Here is a 20,593-nt window from a genome sequence, read left to right as displayed (position 1 = left end):
CCGATTTGAAAAAAGTGCCTTCCAGAGGTCCCACGAGCTCGGCGACGGGTGCGTTGGAACCGCGACGGCCGTATTAGTTGGAGGCAGCGAACTCTAGTCCTTCCGACTTTGCGTGAAAGCCGCACGAGCCGAAGAAGCAAAAACAAAATGGCCAATTTGAAAAACCTGACTTCCCGAGGTCCCACGAGCTCGGCGAGGGGATCGTTGGAACCGCGACGGCCGTATTAGTGGGAGGCCGAAAACTCGAGTCCCTCCGACTTTCAGTGAAAGCCACACGAGCCGAAGAAACAAAAACAAAATGGCCGACTTGCAAAAAGTGACTTCCCGAGGCCTCACGAGCTCGGGGTCGGAACCGTTGGGATCGCGACATCCGCATTAGTGGGAGCGCAGCAAACTCGAGTCCTTCCGACTTTGCGTGAAAGCCGCACGAGCCGAAGAAGCAAAAACAAAATGGCCGATTTGAAAAAACTGACTTCCCGAGGTCCCACGAGCTCGGCGAGGGGATCGTTGGAACCGCGACGGCCGTATTAGTGGGAGGCCGAAAACTCGAGTCCGTCCGACTTTGCGTGAAAGCCGAACGAGCCGAAGAAGCAAAAACAAAATGGCCGATTTGAAAAACCTGACTTCCCGAGGTCCCACGAGCTCGGCGAGGGGATCGTTGGAACCGCGACGGCCGTATTAGTGGGAGGCAGAAAACTCGAGTCCCTCCGACTTTCAGTGAAAGCCACACGAGCCGAAGAAACAAAAACAAAATGGCCGATTTGCAAAAAGTGACTTCCCGAGGCCTCACGAGCTCGGGGTCGGAACCGTTGGGATCGCGACATCCGTATTAGTGGGAGCGCAGCAAACTCGAGTCCTTCCGACTTTGCGTGAAAGCCGCACGAGCCGAAGAAGCAAAAACAAAATGGCCGATTTGAAAAGACTGACTTCCCGAGGTCCCACGAGCTCGGCGAGGGGATCGTTGGAACCGCGACGGCCGTATTAGTGGGAGGCCGAAAACTCGAGTCCGTCCGACATTGCGTGAAAGCCGCACGAGCCGAAGAAGCAAAAACAAAATGGCCGATTTGAAAAAAGTGCCTTCCAGAGGTCCCACGAGCTCGGCGACGGGTGCGTTGGAACCGCGACGGCCGTATTAGTTGGAGGCAGCGAACTCTAGTCCTTCCGACTTTGCGTGAAAGCCGCACGAGCCGAAGAAGCAAAAACAAAATGGCTGATTTGCAAAAAGTGCCTTCCCGAGGTCCCACGAACTCGGCGAAGGGATCGTTGGAACCGCAACGGCCGTATTAGTGGGAGCGCAGCAAACTCGAGTCCTTCCGACTTTGCGTGAAAGCCGCACGAGCCAAAGAAGCAAAAACAAAATGGCCGATTTGAAAAAACTGACTTCCCGAGGTCCCACGAGCTCGGCGAGGGGATCGTTGGAACCGCGACGGCCGTATTAGTGGGAGTGCAGCCAAGTCGTGTACTTCCAACTTTGCGTGAAAGCCGCACGAGCCGAAGAAGCAAAAACAAAATGGCCGATTTGAAAAAACTGACTTCCCGAGGTCCCACGAGCTCGGCGAGGGGATCGTTGGAACCGCGACGGCCGTATTAGTGGGAGGCCGAAAACTCGAGTCCGTCCGACTTTGCGTGAAAGCCGCACGAGCCGAAGAAGCAAAAACAAAATGGCCAATTTGAAAAACCTGACTTCCCGAGGTCCCACGAGCTCGGCGAGGGGATCGTTGGAACCGCAACGGCCGTATTAGTGGGAGCGCAGCAAACTCGAGTCCTTCCGACTTTGCGTGAAAGCCGCACGAGCCAAAGAAGCAAAAACAAAATGGCCGATTTGAAAAAACTGACTTCCCGAGGTCCCACGAGCTCGGCGAGGGGATCGTTGGAACCGCGACGGCCGTATTAGTGGGAGGCCGAAAACTCGAGTCCGTCCGACTTTGCGTGAAAGCCGCACGAGCCGAAGAAGCAAAAACAAAATGGCCAATTTGAAAAACCTGACTTCCCGAGGTCCCACGAGCTCGGCGAGGGGATCGTTGGAACCGCGACGGCCGTATTAGTGGGAGGCCGAAAACTCGAGTCCCTCCGACTTTCAGTGAAAGCCACACGAGCCGAAGAAACAAAAACAAAATGGCCGATTTGCAAAAAGTGACTTCCCGAGGCCTCACGAGCTCGGGGTCGGAACCGTTGGGATCGCGACATCCGCATTAGTGGGAGCGCAGCAAACTCGAGTCCTTCCGACTTTGCGTGAAAGCCGCACGAGCCGAAGAAGCAAAAACAAAATGGCCGATTTGAAAAAACTGACTTCCCGAGGTCCCACGAGCTCGGCGAGGGGATCGTTGGAACCGCGACGGCCGTATTAGTGGGAGGCCGAAAACTCGAGTCCGTCCGACTTTGCGTGAAAGCCGCACGAGCCGAAGAAGCAAAAACAAAATGGCCAATTTGAAAAACCTGACTTCCCGAGGTCCCACGAGCTCGGCGAGGGGATCGTTGGAACCGCAACGGCCGTATTAGTGGGAGCGCAGCAAACTCGAGTCCTTCCGACTTTGCGTGAAAGCCGCACGAGCCGAAGAAGCAAAAACAAAATGGCCGATTTGAAAAAACTGACTTCCCGAGGTCCCACGAGCTCGGCGAGGGGATCGTTGGAACCGCGACGGCCGTATTAGTGGGAGGCCGAAAACTCGAGTCCGTCCGACTTTCAGTGAAAGCCGCACGAGCCGAAGAAACAAAAACAAAATGGCCGATTTGCAAAAAGTACCTTCCCGAGGTCTCACGAGCTCGGGGTCGGAACCGTTGGAATCGTGACATCCGTATTAGTGGGAGCGCAGCAAACTCGAGTCCTTCCGACTTTGCGTGAAAGCCGCACGAGCCGAAGAAGCAAAAACAAAATGGCCGATTTGAAAAGACTGACTTCCCGAGGTCCCACGAGCTCGGCGAGGGGATCGTTGGAACCGCGACGGCCGTATTAGTGGGAGGCCGAAAACTCGAGTCCGTCCGACATTGCGTGAAAGCCGCACGAGCCGAAGAAGCAAAAACAAAATGGCCGACTTGAAAAAAGTGCCTTCCCGAGGTCCCACGAGCTCGGCGAAGGGATCGTTGGAATCGCGACGGCCGTATTAGTGGGAGCGCAGCGAACCCGTGTCCTTCCGACTTTCTGTTACAGCTACACAAGCCGAAGAAGCAAAAACAAAATGGCCGATTTGAAAAAAGTGCCTTCCCGTGGTCCCACGAGCTCGGCGAAGGGATCGTTGGAATCGTGACGGCCGTATTAGTGGGAGCGCAGCGAACCCGTGTCCTTCCAACTTTCTGTTACAGCTACACGAGCCGAAGAAGCAAAAACAAAATGGCCGATTTGAAAAAAGTGCCTTCCCGTGGTCCCACGAGCTCGCCGAAGGGATCGTTGGATCTGCGATGGCCGTATTAGTGGGAGCGCAGCGAACCCGTGTCCTTCCGACTTTCTGTTACAGCTACACAAGCCGAAGAAGCAAAAACAAAATGGCCGATTTGAAAAAAGTGCCTTCCCGTGGTCCCACGAGCTCGGCGAAGGGATCGGTGGAACCGCGACGGCCGTATTAGTGGGAGCGCAGCGAACCCGTGTCCTTCCGACTTTCTGTTACAGCTACACGAGCCGAAGAAGCAAAAACAAAATGGCCGATTTGAAAAAAACTGTCTTCCCGAGGTCCCAAGAGCTCGGCGAAGGGATCGTTGGAACCGCGACGGCCGTACCAGTGGGAGCGCAGTGAACCTGTGTCCTTCCAACTTTCTGTTACAGCTACACGAGCCGAAGAAGCAAAAACAAAATGGCCGATTTGAAAAAAGTGCCTTCCCGTGGTCCCACGAGCTCGCCGAAGGGATCGTTGGATCCGCGACGGCCGTATTAGTGGGAGCGCAGCGAACCCGTGTCCTTCCGACTTTCTGTTACAGCTACACAAGCCGAAGAAGCAAAAACAAAATGGCCGATTTGAAAATAGTGCCTTCCCGTGGTCCCACGAGCTCGGCGAAGGGATCGGTGGAACCGCGACGGCCGTATTAGTGGGAGCGCAGCGAACCCGTGTCCTTCCGACTTTCTGTTACAGCTACACGAGCCGAAGAAGCAAAAACAAAATGGCCGATTTGAAAAAAACTGTCTTCCCGAGGTCCCAAGAGCTCGGCGAAGGGATCTTTGGAACCGCGACGGCCGTACCAGTGGGAGCGCAGCCAACTCGTGTCCTTCCGACTTTGCGTGAAAGCCGCACGAGCCGAAGAAGCAAAAACAAAATGGCCGATTAGAAAAAAGTGCCTTCCCGAGGTCCCACGAGCTCGACGGAGGGATCGTTGGAACCGCGACGGCCGTATTAGTGGGAGCGCAGCCAACTCGTGTCCTTCCGACATTCTGTGAAAGCTTCACAAGCCGAAGAAGCAAAAACAAAATGGCCGATTTTTAAAAAAGTGCCTTCCCGAGGTCCCACGAGCTCGGCGCAGGGATCGTTGGAACCGCGACGGCCGTAGTAGTGGCAGCGCAGCAAACCCGTGTCTCTCCGGACTTTGGTTCGCGCTGGCGGAAGAAGTGAAAACAAAATGGCCAATTCAGATAATTGTGTCCCGGAGGTCCCACGAGCTCGAGGTTAGGACCGTCGGAACTGTCGGAAAGTCCCCCAACTGATTCAGAGAAGTGCCTTCCCAAGATCCTACGTGCTCGGAGATGCTACAGTTGGAACCGCTCTGCATTTGTCCTTGGGTCACAATGACCGTCGATCGTCACCAAGCCCCCCGTCGTTGTCCTTGGGTCAACATGACCGTTGATCGTCACCAAGCCCCCGCCGTTGTCCTTGGGTCGAAATGACCCTTGTGTGTCATCGGCACTCTGCCGTTGTCCTTGGGTCTAAATGACCCGAGTGTGTCACCGAGCCCCTGATGTTGTCCTTGGGTCAAAATGACCCGAGTGTGTCACCGAGCCCCTGATGTTGTCCTTGGGTCAAAATGACCCTTGTGTGTCACCGAGCCCCTGCCGTTGTCCTTGGGTCAAAATGACCCTTGTGTGTCATCAACACTCTGCCGTTGTCCTTGGGTCAAAATGACCCTCGTCTGTCACCGAGCCCCTGATGGTGTCCTTGGGTCAAAATGACCCGAGTGTGTCACCGAGCCGCTGATGTTGACCTTGTGTCAAAATGACCCTTGTGTGTCACCGAGCCCCTGCCGTTGTCTTTGGGTCAAACTGACCCGAGTGTGTCATCAACACTATGCAAGTATGCAAGTGGTGTGAGCGCCCACTTATCGAAGGCTCCAGATGAAAGGACATTGGGCAGTTTGACCCGCAGGACATGGGATGCGTACGGATCGGTGAGGCCACACGAGGGTTAAAGAATTCATTTTTTTATATTTTCCATCAATAAAGCCTCTTAGAACATTTGAACTTCAAATTATATGATATGTTCATGAATACCTGAAGCTTTCATCACTATACGTCCCGTAAGCTGCATTTACTCATTTTTATGCTCTTAAACGACGATTCAGACTGAACAGAGTTGAAAACAAGAATTTCTAAAAGAATTCTTTTTTTTCAATTTCCAATCAAGAATGTGTCTCAGAACATCGGAACTTCAAATTGTATGCTACTTTCTTAATTACCTGAAGCGTTCATCACTATACTGCTCGTAAGCTGCATTTACTCATTTTTATGCTCTTAAACGACGTTTCAGACTGAACAGAGTTGAAAACTAAATTTTCTTAAAGAACTATTTTCTTTTAATTTTCCATCAAGAAAGTGTCTCAGCACATCAGAATTACGAATTGTTGATAATTTCATGAATGCCTGAAGCTTTAATGCTGCCCGTAAGATGCAGTTACCCATTTTTATGCTCTTAAACGACGTTTCAGACTGAACAGAGTTGAAAACTTGATTTTCTTAAAGTATTAATTTTTCTATATTTTCCATAAAGAAAGCCTCTGAGAACATCAGAAATTCAAATTATATGATGTGTTCATGAATACCTGAAGCTTTCATCACTATACTGGCTGTGAGCTGCAGTAACTCATTTTTATGCTCTTAAACGACGTTTCAGACTGAACAGAGTTGAAAACTAGATTTTCTTAAAGTATTCTTTTTTTAAATATTTTCCATCAAGAAAGTGTCTCAGAACATGGGAACATCAAATTGTGTAATATGTTCATGAAACCTGAAGCTTTCATCACTATAAAGCCCGTGAGCTGCAGTTACCCATTTTTATGCTCTTAAACGACGATTCAGACTGAACAGAGTTGAAAACAAGAATTTCTGAAAGAATTCTTTTTTTTTTAAATTTCCAATCAAGAATGTGTCTCAGAACATCGGAACTTCAAATTGTATGATACTTTCTTAATTACCTAAAGCGTTCATCACTATACTGCTCGTAAGCTGCATTTACTCATTTTTATGCTCTTAAACGACGTTTCAGACTGAACAGAGTTGAAAACTTGATTTTCTTAAAGTATTAATTTTTCTATATTTTCCATAAAGAAAGCCTCTGAGAACATCAGAAATTCAAATTATATGATATGTTCATGAATACCTGAAGCTTTCATCACTATACTGGCTGTGAGCTGCAGTAACTCATTTTTATGCTCTTAAACGACGTTTCAGACTGAACAGAGTTGAAAACTAGATTTTTGTTAAAGAATTCTTTTTTAAAATATTTTCCATCAAGAAAGTGTCTCAGAACATGGGAACATCAAATTGTGTAATATGTTCATGAAACCTGAAGCTTTCATCACTATACTGCCCGTGAGCTGCAGTTACCCATTTTTATGCTCTTAAACGACGATTCACATTGAACAGAGTTGAAAACAAGATTTTCTAAAAGAATTCTTTTTAAAAATAAATTTCCATCAAGAAAGTGTCTCAGAATATCTGAACTTCAAATTGTATGATATGTTCATGAATACCTGAAGCTTTCATCACTATACTGCCCGTGAGCTGCAGTAACTCATTTTTATGCTCTTAAACGACGTTTTACACTGAACAGAGTTGAAAACTAGATTTTCTTAAAGAATTCATTTTTCTATATTTTCCATCAAGAAAGCCTCTTAGAGCATCAGAAATTCAAATTATATGATATGTTCATGAATACCTGACGCTTTCATCAATATACGTCCCGTAAGCTGCATTTACTCGTTTTTATGCTCTTAAACGACGATTCAGACTGAACAGAGTTGAAAAAAAGATTTTCTAAAAGAATTCTTTTTTTTAAATTTCCAATCAAGAAAGTGTCTCAGAACATGGGAACATCAAATTGTGTAATATGTTCATGAAACCTGAAGCTTTCATCACTATACTGCCCGTGAGCTGCAGTTACCAATTTTTATGCTCTTAAACGACGTTACAGACTGAACAGAGTTGAAAACTAGATTTTCTTAAAGAATTTTTTTTTAAATTTTTTTAATTTTCCATCAAGAAAAGTTTCAAAATAGCGGAACTACCAATTAAATGAGCTTTTAATGAATACCTGAAGCTTCCATTTCTCTACTGCCCGAAAGCTGCATTCACTCATTTTCATACACGACATTTTAGGGTAAACGGAGTTGAAAACTACATTTTGTTAAACAATTCTTTTTTTTTTAACCGTTCCATAAATAAAGTGTCTCAGTACATCAGAACTTCAAATTGTATGATACTTTCATTAATACTTAAGCTTTCATACTGCCCGTAAGCAGCGGTGTCAAAAGTATTCACATTAATTACTTAACCCTAGTGTTGTCCTCACTCATTCCTCGCACACCGGGTGTCCTTCGGGGTCAATCTGTCTTTGCTAAAGAGCCTTCGATCAGCGCGAGCACACCAACGAAGCCGACCGCGGGATTACGCAGATGTGAATAAATTGTGTATAAATACAGCGTATAAGTACACCCCTTTCATAGTGTCCTTATTCGCACATAATAACTTGTGACACCGCATTTCAATTTGAATCAATTCAGTTTATTTTGAATAGCTCAGAATAAAAAATACACATTATTATTATTATTATTTTCTATTTTTTGTAAACGCCTCAGAGGGCATTACAATCTGGACACGTACGAAATGACGTCACGCGTCTTGGCTAAAGAGCCTTCGATCAGCGCGAGCGCACCAACGAAGCCGACCGCGGGATTACGCAGATGTGAATAAATTGTGTATAAATACAGCGTATAAGTACACCCCTTTCATAGTGTCCTTATTCGCACATAATAACTTGTGACACCTCATTTCAATTTGAATCAATTCAGTTTATTTTGAATAGCTCAGAATAACAAATACACATTATTATTATTATTATTTTTTTTTTTTTTGTAAACGCCTCAGAGGGCTTTACAATCTGGACACGTACGAAATGACGTCACGCGTCTTGGCTAAAGAGCCTTCGATCAGAGCGAGCGCACCAACGAAGCCGACCGCGGGATTACGCAGATGTGAATAAATTGTGTATAAATACAGCGTATAAGTACACCCCTTTCATAGTGTCCTTATTCGCACATAATAACCTGTGACACCTCACTTCAATTTGAATCAATTCAGTTTATTTTGAATAGCTCAGAATAACAAATACACATTATTATTATTATTTTCTTTTTTTTGTAAACGCCTCAGAGGGCTTTACAATCTGGACACGTACGAAATGACGTCACGCGTCTTGGCTAAAGAGCCTTCGATCAGCGCGAGCGCACCAACGAAGCCGACCGCGGGATTACGCAGATGTGAATAAATTGTGTATAAATACAGCGTATAAGTACACCCCTTTCATAGTGTCCTTATTCGCACATAATAACTTGTGACACCGCATTTCAATTTGAATCAGTTCAGGTTATTTTGAATAGCTCAGAATAACAAATACACATTATTATTTTCTTTTTTTTGTGTAAACGCCTCAGAGGGCTTTACAATCTGGACACGTACGAAATGACGTCACGCGTCTTGGCTCGTTGCTTGTAACAATGGTGATGACTAAATAAATGTAAGAAAGAAAACAATAAAATGCAACTGTCTTGTCATGTCTTTATTTGTATCATTTATTTATTTATTTTTTACATTTAGCATACGGGATGACTTGTAATAAAACGTAAAACTTGGGTCGTTTCGACCCGAGGACGAGGCCGAGGGCTCACGGGTCATTCTGACCCCGGGGACGACAGCGAGGCCGGGAGCTCGGCTATAAACGAGGTTCATTCTGACCACGGGGGACGCGGGCCGAGAGCTCGACGATAAACGCGGGTCATTCTGACCCCGGGGACGGGGCCCGGGAGCTCGGCGATAAATGCAGGTCATTTAGACCCCGGGGACTAGGCCGGGAGCTCGGTGATATACGCGGGTCATTCTGACCCCGGGGACGAGGCCGGGGACGAGGCCGGGAGCTCGGCGATATACGCGGGTCATTTAGACCCCAGGGACGGGGCCAGGAGTTCGGCGATAGACGCGGGTCATTCTGACCCCGGTGACGAGGCCGGGAGCTCAGCGATATACGCGGGTCAGTCTGACCCCGTGGGACGAGGCCGTGAGCTCGGCGATAAACGCGGGTCATTCTGACCCGGGGGACGGGGGCCTGGAGCTCGGAGATAAACACGGGTCAGTTTGACCCGGGGGACGAGGCCGAGGGCTCGCTCAAACTCGAGGGTAGAACAGACCCCAGGGAGACGGCGAGGGCTCGGTGGAAAGACGCGAGTCGTTTTGACCCGAGGACGACGGGCTTTAGGGATTCATACGTAAGTACATGCATGCATGCATACGTATACACTGGTCGTGGATCATTTTGTGACCCTGAGACCGCGATACACACAAATACATAAACACTCCAACGTGGGTCTTTTTGACCCAGAGGGCAACAGGAGAGTTTAGTAGAAGTATAGATACTAGGATATAGAAATACTTTTGTAAAAGTAGAAGTATCAACTCAAGCTTTTTACTTAAGTAAAAGTATAAAAGTACTGGGTTTCAAAACTACTTAAAAGTAAAACAGTAAAAGTAATGTAAGGGGAATTTCTTTTTCCCATTCAGTACGATTTCTTAAGCCGCGTCTCAGGGGCCTATAGTGCACTACGCCACCTCCCCCCAAAACAATCATTTTTCTCAAGGCCATAATGTTGTATTAAAATGGTATATTGAAAAATGTGGGATGCACTACCTGTTTCAGCTGCATATATATGCCCATTGAAAATGATCACATTTTATTACAATGCAATACATTAAAGTACCATATGTGTACTACTGAGCATTAACATGCATTTCATGGAGCGGAAGACATGATAATAACTAGTTGCCTATAAGTATTGTAATATGTATGTTGAAAAAAGTCCATACCAGCCATATCTCACGGCAAAAAAAAAGTCATAGGCGCGTTGGTTCCTTTTTAAACTCCCCGCTATGGAGCGCATCTGTAAACCTATCAGCTGTATAGACATCCTATTTACCCCAAACAGACAGTCGCTGGAGAAACTCGCGCGACAGGGGAACCGCCGGCAGAGAGGAGCAGAGAGACGGAAGTATCGGGGCTCTCAAGTCTCACGCATTGAACGTGACTGTCCCTCCCGGCACAACAGATATTCGGCGGCGCGTATTTCTCGTCGCGCGTTCTCCGAGACGGACATATTTGCAATCGGCTTCTCTGCTGTCCTTGCTTGAGAGTGACGCGATTGTAACGGTTGATTCGTGTCATGTTCAGGTGCATCGCGTAAAAAAACAATAGGGTGTCGGAAAGGTATATACTTCTCTTCCAACCACAATCAAATTCACTCTATTCGGATGGCGCGATTTATCTGGCTAACCGGAATGAAAAACAAACCAAAATGAAATAGTAACGAGGCTATTTTTTAAAAAGTAGGGAGTAGAAAGTACAGATATTTGCGTGAAAAAGTAAGGAGTAGAAGTAAAAAGTAGTCTGAAAAAAAAATACTCCTGTAAAGTATAGATACTCAAAATTCCTACTTAAGTAGAGTAACGAAGTATTTGTACTTCGTTACTTGTCACCTCTGCCCGTAATCTGCATTTACTCATTTGTATGTTCTTAATCGACGTTTCACACTGAACAGTGTTGAAAACTAGATTTTCTTAAAGAATTCATTTTTTTTATATTTTCCATCAAGAAAGCGTCTTAAAACATCGGAACTTCAAATTGTATGATATGTTCATGAATACCTGAAGCTTTCGTCACTATACTGTCAGTAAGTTGCATTTACTCGTTTTTATACTGTTAAACGACGTTTTAGACTGAACAGAGTTGAAAACTTGATTTTCTTAAAGAACTATTTTCTTTTAATTTTCCATCAAGAAAGTGTCTCAGCACATCGGAATTACGAATTGTTGATATTTTCATGAATACCTGAAGCTTTAATGCTGCCCGTAAGCTGCAGTTACCCCTTTTTATGCTCTTAAACGACGTTTCAGACTGAACAGAGTTGAAAACTTGATTTTCTTAAAGAATTCATTTTTCTATATTTTCCATCAAGAAAGCCTCTTAGAACATCAGAAATTCAAATTATATGATATGTTCATGAATACCTGAAGCTTTCATCACTATACTTCCTGTAAGCTGCATTTACTCATTTCTATGCTCTTAAACGACGATTCAGACTGAACAGAGTTGAAAACAAGATTTTCTAAAAGAATTCTTTTTCAAAATAAATTTCCATCAAGAAAGTGTCTCAGAACATCTGAACTTCAAATTGTATGATATGTTCATGAATACCTGAAGCGTTCATCACTATACTGCCCGTGAGCTGCAGTAACTCATTTTTATGCTCTTAAACGACGTTTTACACTGAACAGAGTTGAAAACTAGATTTTCTTAAAGAATTCAATTTTTTATATTTTCCATCTAGAAAGCCTCTTAGAGCATCAGAAATTCAAATTATATGATATGTTCATGAGTTCAAAACTAGATTTTCTTACAGAATTTTTTTTTTTTAATTTTCCATGAAGAAAGTGTTTCAAAATAGCGGAACTACAAATTAAATGAGCTTTTAATGAATACCTGTAGCTTCCATTTCTCTACTTCCCGAAAGCTGCATTTACTAATTTTCATACACGACATTTTAGGCTAAACAGAGTTGAAAACTACATTTTCTTAAACAATTCTTTTTTTTTAAACCGTTCCATAAATAAAGTGTCTCAGCACATCAGACCTTCAAATTGTATGATACTTTTATAAATACTTAAGCTTTCATATTGCCCGTAAGCAGCGGTGTCAAAAGTATTCACATTAATTACTTAACCCTCATGTTGTCCTCACTCATTCCTGGCACACCCCGTGTCCTGCGGGGTCAATCTGTCTTTGCTAAAGAGCCTTTGATCAGCGCGAGCGCACCAACGAAGCCGACCGCGGGATTAAGCAGATGTGAATAAATTGTGTATAAATACAGCGTATAAGTACACCCCTTTCATAGTGTCCTTATTCGCACATAATAACTTGTGACACCTCATTTCAATTTCATTCTGTGAAAGCTTCACAAGCCGAAGAAGCAAAAACAAAATGGCCGATTTGAAAAAAGTGCCTTCCAGAGGTCCCACGAGCTCGGCGACGGGTTCGTTAGAACCGCGACGGCCATATTAGTTGGAGGCAGCGAACTCTAGTCCTTCCGACTTTGCGTGAAAGCCGCACGAGCCGAAGAAGCAAAAACAAAATGGCCGATTTGCAAAAAGTGCCTTCCCGAGGTCCCACCAGCTCGGCGAAGGGATCGTTGGAACCGCGACGGCCGTATTAGTGGGAGTGCAGCCAAGTCGTGTACTTCCAACTTTGCGTGAAAGCCGCACGAGCCGAAGAAGCAAAAACAAAATGGCCGATTTGAAAAAACTGACTTCCCGAGGTCCCACGAGCTAGGCGAGGGGATCGTTGGAACCGCGACGGCCGTATTAGTGGGAGCGCAGCCAAGTCGTGTCCTTCCGACATTCTGTGAAAGCCTCACAAGCCGAAGAAACAAAAACAAAATGGCCGATTTGCAAAAAGTGCCTTCCCGAGGTCCCATGAGCTCGGCGAAGGGATCGTTGGAACCGCAACGGCCGTATTAGTGGGAGCGCAGCAAACTCGAGTCCTTCCGACTTTGCGTGAAAGCCTCACAAGCCGAAGAAACAAAAACAAAATGGCCGATTTGCAAAAAGTGCCTTCCCGAGGTCCCATGAGCTCGGCGAAGGGATCGTTGGAACCGCAACGGCCGTATTAGTGGGAGCGCAGCAAACTCGAGTCCTTCCGACTTTGCGTGAAAGCCGCTCGAGCCAAAGAAGCAAAAACAAAATGGCCGATTTGAAAAAACTGACTTCCCGAGGTCCCACGAGCTAGGCGAGGGGATCGTTGGAACCGCGACGGCCGTATTAGTGGGAGCGCAGCCAATTCGTGTCCTTCCGACATTCTGTGAAAGCCTCACAAGCCGAAGAAACAAAAACAAAATGGCCGATTTGAAAAAACTGACTTCCCGAGGTCCCACGAGCTCAGCGAGGGGATCGTTGGAACCGCGACGGCCGTATTAGTGGGAGCGCAGCCAACTCGTGTCCTTCCGACTTTGCGTGAAAGCCGCACGAGCCGAAGAAGCAAAAACAAAATGGCCGATTAGAAAAAAGTGCCTTCCCGAGGTCCCACGAGCTCGACGGAGGGATCGTTGGAACCGCGACGGCCGTATTAGTGGGAGCGCAGCCAACTCGTGTCCTTCCGACATTCTGTGAAAGCTTCACAAGCCGAAGAAGCAAAAACAAAATGGCCGATTTTTAAAAAAGTGCCTTCCCGAGGTCCCACGAGCTCGGTGCAGGGATCGTTGGAACCGCGACGGCCGTAGTAGTGGCAGCGCAGCAAACCCGTGTCTCTCCGGACTTTGGTTCGCGCTGGCGGAAGAAGTGAAAACAAAATGGCCAATTCAGATAATTGTGTCCCGGAGGTCCCACGAGCTCGAGGTTAGGACCGTCGGAACTGTCGGAAAGTCCCCCAACTGATTCAGAGAAGTGCCTTCCCAAGGTCCTACGTGCTCGGAGATGCTACAGTTGGAACCGCTCTGCATTTGTCCTTGGGTCACAATGACCGTCGATCGTCACCAAGCCCCCCGTCGTTGTCCTTGGGTCAACATGACCGTTGATCGTCACCAAGCCCCCGCCGTTGTCCTTGGGTCGAAATGACCCTTGTGTGTCATCGGCACTCTGCCGTTGTCCTTGGGTCTAAATGACCCGAGTGTGTCACCGAGCCCCTGATGTTGTCCTTGGGTCAAAATGACCCGAGTGTGTCACCGAGCCCCTGATGTTGTCCTTGGGTCAAAATGACCCTTGTGTGTCACCGAGCCCCTGCCGTTGTCCTTGGGTCAAAATGACCCTTGTGTGTCATCAACACTCTGCCGTTGTCCTTGGGTCAAAATGACCCTCGTCTGTCACCGAGCCCCTGATGGTGTCCTTGGGTCAAAATGACCCGAGTGTGTCACCGAGCCCCTGATGTTGTCCTTGTGTCAAAATGACCCTTGTGTGTCACCGAGCCCCTGCCGTTGTCTTTGGGTCAAACTGACCCGAGTGTGTCATCAACACTATGCAAGTATGCAAGTGGTGTGAGCGCCCACTTATCGAAGGCTCCAGATGAAAGGACATTGGGCAGTTTGACCCGCAGGACATGGGGTGCGTACGGATCGGTGAGGCCACACGAGGGTTAAAGAATTCATTTTTTTATATTTTCCATCAATAAAGCCTCTTAGAACATTTGAACTTCAAATTATATGATATGTTCATGAATACCTGAAGCTTTCATCACTATACTGGCTGTGAGCTGCAGTAACTCATTTTTATGCTCTTAAACGACGTTTCAGACTGAACAGAGTTGAAAACTAGATTTTTGTTAAAGAATTCTTTTTTAAAATATTTTCCATCAAGAAAGTGTCTCAGAACATGGGAACATCAAATTGTGTAATATGTTCATGAAACCTGAAGCTTTCATCACTATAAAGCCCGTGAGCTGCAGTTACCCATTTTTATGCTCTTAAACGACGATTCACATTGAACAGAGTTGAAAACAAGATTTTCTAAAAGAATTCTTTTTAAAAATAAATTTCCATCAAGAAAGTGTCTCAGAATATCTGAACTTCAAATTGTATGATATGTTCATGAATACCTGAAGCTTTCATCACTATACTGCCCGTGAGCTGCAGTAACTCATTTTTATGCTCTTAAACGACGTTTTAAACTGAACAGAGTTGAAAACTAGATTTTCTTAAAGAATTCATTTTTTTTATATTTTCCATCTAGAAAGCCTCTTAGAGCATCAGAAATTCAAATTATATGATATGTTCATGAATACCTGACGCTTTCATCACTATACGTCCCGTAAGCTGCATTTACTCATTTTTATGCTCTTAAACGACGATTCAGACTGAACAGAGTTGAAAACAAGATTTTCTAAAAGAATTCTTTTTTTTAAAATTTCCAATCAAGAAAGTGTCTCAGAACATGGGAACATCAAATTGTGTAATATGTTCATGAAACCTGAAGCTTTCATCACTATACTGCCCGTGAGCTGCAGTTACCAATTTTTATGCTCTTAAACGACGTTACAGACTGAACAGAGTTGAAAACTAGATTTTCTTAAAGAATTTTTTTTTAAATTTTTTTAATTTTCCATCAAGAAAAGTTTCAAAATAACGGAACTACCAATTAAATGAGCTTTTAATGAATACCTGAAGCTTCCATTTCTCTACTGCCCGAAAGCTGCATTCACTCATTTTCATACACGACATTTTAGGGTAAACGGAGTTGAAAACTACATTTTGTTAAACAATTCTTTTTTTTTTAACCGTTCCATAAATAAAGTGTCTCAGTACATCAGAACTTCAAATTGTATGATACTTTCATTAATACTTAAGCTTTCATACTGCCCGTAAGCAGCGGTGTCAAAAGTATTCACATTAATTACTTAACCCTAGTGTTGTCCTCACTCATTCCTCGCACACCGGGTGTCCTTCGGGGTCAATCTGTCTTTGCTAAAGAGCCTTCGATCAGCGCGAGCACACCAACGAAGCCGACCGCGGGATTACGCAGATGTGAATAAATTGTGTATAAATACAGCGTATAAGTACACCCCTTTCATAGTGTCCTTATTCGCACATAACTTGTGACACCGCATTTCAATTTGAATCAATTCAGTTTATTTTGAATAGCTCAGAATAAAAAATACACATTATTATTATTATTATTTTCTTTTTTTTGTAAACGCCTCAGAGGGCTTTACAATCTGGACACGTACGAAATGACGTCACGCGTCTTGGCTAAAGAGCCTTCGATCAGCGCGAGCGCACCAACGAAGCCGACCGCGGGATTACGCAGATTTGAATAAATTGTGTATAAATACAGTGTATAAGTACACCCCTTTCATAGTGTCCTTATTCGCACATAATAACTTGTGACACCTCATTTCAATTTGAATCAATTCAGTTTATTTTGAATAGCTCAGAATAACAAATACACATTATTATTATTATTTTCTTTTTTTTGTAAACGCCTCAGAGGGCTTTACAATCTGGACACGTACGAAATGACGTCACGCGTCTTGGCTAAAGAGCCTTCGATCAGAGCGAGCGCACCAACGAAGCCGACCGCGTGATTACGCAGATGTGAATAAATTGTGTATAAATACAGCGTATAAGTACACCCCTTTCATAGTGTCCTTATTCGCACATAATAACCTGTGACACCTCACTTCAATTTGAATCAATTCAGTTTATTTTGAATAGCTCAGAATAACAAATACACATTATTATTATTATTTTCTTTTTTTTGTAAACGCTTCAGAGGGCTTTACAATCTGGACACGTACGAAATGACGTCACGCGTCTTGGCTAAAGAGCCTTCGATCAGCGCGAGCGCACCAACGAAGCCGACCGCGGGATTACGCAGATGTGAATAAATTGTGTATAAATACAGCGTATAAGTACACCCCTTTCATAGTGTCCTTATTCGCACATAATAACTTGTGACACCGCATTTCAATTTGAATCAGTTCAGGTTATTTTGAATAGCTCAGAATAACAAATACACATTATTATTTTCTTTTTTTTTGTAAACGCCTCAGAGGGCTTTACAATCTGGACACGTACGAAATGACGTCACGCGTCTTGGCTAAAGAGCCTTCGATCAGAGCGAGCGCACCAACGAAGCCGACCGCGGGATTACGCAGATGTGAATAAATTGTGTATAAATACAGCGTATAAGTACACCCCTTTCATAGTGTCCTTATTCGCACATAATAACTTGTGACACCGCATTTCAATTTGAATCAGTTCAGGTTATTTTGAATAGCTCAGAATAACAAATACATATTATTCTTTTCTTTTTTTTTTGTAAACGCCTCAGAGGGCTTTACAATCTGGACACGTACGAAATGACGTCACGCGTCTTGGCTAAAGAGCCTTCGATCAGAGCGAGCGCACCAACGAAGCCGACAACGGGATTACGCAGATGTGAATAAATTGTGTATAAATACAGCGTATAAGTACACCCCTTTCATAGAACGAGAAGCGCGGGGCGGGTCGAACTGCTGGAATGCGATCCCGTCCAGGCCGATCGAATTGGCTCTGGCCGCGACCGTGCCGGCCTGGGACGATTCCGCTCCCGCTCGAGAAGCCAGGCGACAGGTGATGTTTCCGCAGAGGGCGGACCAAGCGCTGCCGCCGCTGTTGAGAGCGTGGAGAGTCGCGTCCGACAGCCTCGATCGAGAGAGGGACCGCGACCGGGACCGGGACCGGGCCTTTGACGATTCCGCGTTTGCCCGAGGGGCGGGCCGCCGCCGCCGCGACCTTATCCGAACGTCGGTTCGCCCGTTTGGCGGGCGAGCCAGGCTCCGTGGATCGCAGGGGGCCCACGGGAAGCTACCCGGTCCGCCGAGCGCGACCCCGAGCGTCTCGAGCCGGGTGCCCCTCCCCCCCTGCCCCCCCCCGCCCCCCGCGCCCCCCCCGGCCACTCCCCTCCACCTTGGCGACACGTTTCTGGATCGGCACGCTTACTATGGGCGCACCTACCCGAAGGCGACGTACACCGCGGAGCGTCTGAAGATCGAGATCGGAAGATGAGAGGTTCCGCGGAGGGTTCGTCGAGCACCCGAACGCCGTCGCGGCCCCCGGCGCCGGCCCCCCTCGGAATCTCGCTACGCCGACGCCGACGGACGGGATGTACGTGACGCTGGACGCGCGTCCGTGGTGTTACGTGTGCGGGCGCGCGCGCCAGAACCACAGCTCGCAGTGCTACCGGAGAACGAAAGAGCTCGCGGGGGAACTCTAACGCTACGTCGGTCGCCTGCGTTTCGTGTGTGTGTGTGTGTGTGTGTGTGTGTGTGTGTGTGTGTGTGTGTGTGTGTGTGTGTGTGTGTGTGTGTGTGTGTGTGTGTGTGTGTTTGTTCTGTGTCGTTGCTTGTAACAATGGTGATGACTAAATAAATGTAAGAAAGAAAACAATAAAATGCAACTGTCTTGTCATGTCTTTATTTGTATCATTTATTTATTTATTTTTTACATTTAGCATACGGGATGACTTGTAATAAAACGTAAAACTTGGGTCGTTTCGACCCGAGGACGAGGCCGAGGGCTCACGGGTCATTCTGACCCCGGGGACGACAGCGAGGCCGGGAGCTCGGCTATAAACGAGGTTCATTCTGACCACGGGGACGGGGCCCGGGAGCTCGGCGATAAATGCAGGTCATTTAGACCCCGGGGACTAGGCCGGGAGCTCGGTGATATACGCGGGTCATTCTGACCCCGGGGACGAGGCCGGGGACGAGGCCGGGAGCTCGGCGATATACGCGGGTCATTTAGACCCCAGGGACGGGGCCAGGAGTTCGGCGATAGACGCGGGTCATTCTGACCCCGGTGACGAGGCCGGGAGCTCAGCGATATACGCGGGTCAGTCTGACCCCGTGGGACGAGGCCGTGAGCTCGGCGATAAACGCGGGTCATTCTGACCCGGGGGACGGGGGCCTGGAGCTCGGAGATAAACACGGGTCAGTTTGACCCGGGGGACGAGGCCGAGGGCTCGCTCAAACTCGAGGGTAGAACAGACCCCAGGGAGACGGCGAGGGCTCGGTGGAAAGACGCGAGTCGTTTTGACCCGAGGACGACGGGCTTTAGGGATTCATACGTAAGTACATGCATGCATGCATACGTATACACTGGTCGTGGATCATTTTGTGACCCTGAGACCGCGATACACACAAATACATAAACACTCCAACGTGGGTCTTTTTGACCCAGAAGGCAACAGGAGAGTTTAGTAGAAGTATAGATACTAGGATATAGAAATACTTTTGTAAAAGTAGAAGTATCAACTCAAGCTTTTTACTTAAGTAAAAGTATAAAAGTACTGGGTTTCAAAACTACTTAAAAGTAAAACAGTAAAAGTAATGTAAGGGGAATTTCTTTTTCCCATTCAGTACGATTTCTTAAGCCGCGTCTCAGGGGCCTATAGTGCACTACGCCACCTCCCCCCAAAACAATCATTTTTCTCAAGGCCATAATGTTGTATTAAAATGGTATATTGAAAAATGTGGGATGCACTACCTGTTTCAGCTGCATATATATGCCCATTGAAAATGATCACATTTTATTACAATGCAATACATTAAAGTACCATATGTGTACTACTGAGCATTAACATGCATTTCATGGAGCGGAAGACATGATAATAACTAGTTGCCTATAAGTATTGTAATATGTATGTTGAAAAAAGTCCATACCAGCCATATCTCACGGCAAAAAAAAAAGTCATAGGCGCGTTGGTTCCTTTTTAAACTCCCCGCTATGGAGCGCATCTGTAAACCTATCAGCTGTATAGACATCCTATTTACTTCTCTGCTGTCCTTGCTTGAGAGTGACGCGATTGTAACGGTTGATTCGTGTCATGTTCAGGTGCATCGCGTAAAAAAACAATAGGGTGTCGGAAAGGTATATACTTCTCTTCCAACCACAATCAAATTCACTCTATTCGGATGGCGCGATTTATCTGGCTAACCGGAATGAAAAACAAACCAAAATGAAATAGTAACGAGGCTATTTTTTAAAAAGTAGGGAGTAGAAAGTACAGATATTTGCGTGAAAAAGTAAGAAGTAGAAGTAAAAAGTAGTCTGAAAAAAAAATACTCCTGTAAAGTATAGATACTCAAAATTCCTACTTAAGTAGAGTAACGAAGTATTTGTACTTCGTTACTTGACACCTCTGCCCGTAATCTGCATTTACTCATTTGTATGTTCTTAATCGACGTTTCACACTGAACAGTGTTGAAAACTAGATTTTCTTAAAGAATTCATTTTTTTTATATTTTCCATCAAGAAAGCGTCTTAAAACATCGGAACTTCAAATTGTATGATATGTTCATGAATACCTGAAGCTTTCGTCACTATACTGTCAGTAAGTTGCATTTACTCGTTTTTATACTGTTAAACGACGTTTTAGACTGAACAGAGTTGAAAACTTGATTTTCTTAAAGAACTATTTTCTTTTAATTTTCCATCAAGAAAGTGTCTCAGCACATCGGAATTACGAATTGTTGATATTTTCATGAATACCTGAAGCTTTAATGCTGCCCGTAAGCTGCAGTTACCCCTTTTTATGCTCTTAAACGACGTTTCAGACTGAACAGAGTTGAAAACTTGATTTTCTTAAAGAATTCATTTTTCTATATTTTCCATC

The sequence above is a fragment of the Clinocottus analis genome, unplaced genomic scaffold (genome assembly GCF_023055335.1).
Source record: "Clinocottus analis isolate CAN_PGR_092001 unplaced genomic scaffold, fCliAna1.0.p SCAF_4, whole genome shotgun sequence".
NCBI classification, from domain to species: Eukaryota; Metazoa; Chordata; class Actinopteri; order Perciformes; family Cottidae; genus Clinocottus; species Clinocottus analis.
Note: the sequence above shows the minus strand (reverse complement) of the source record.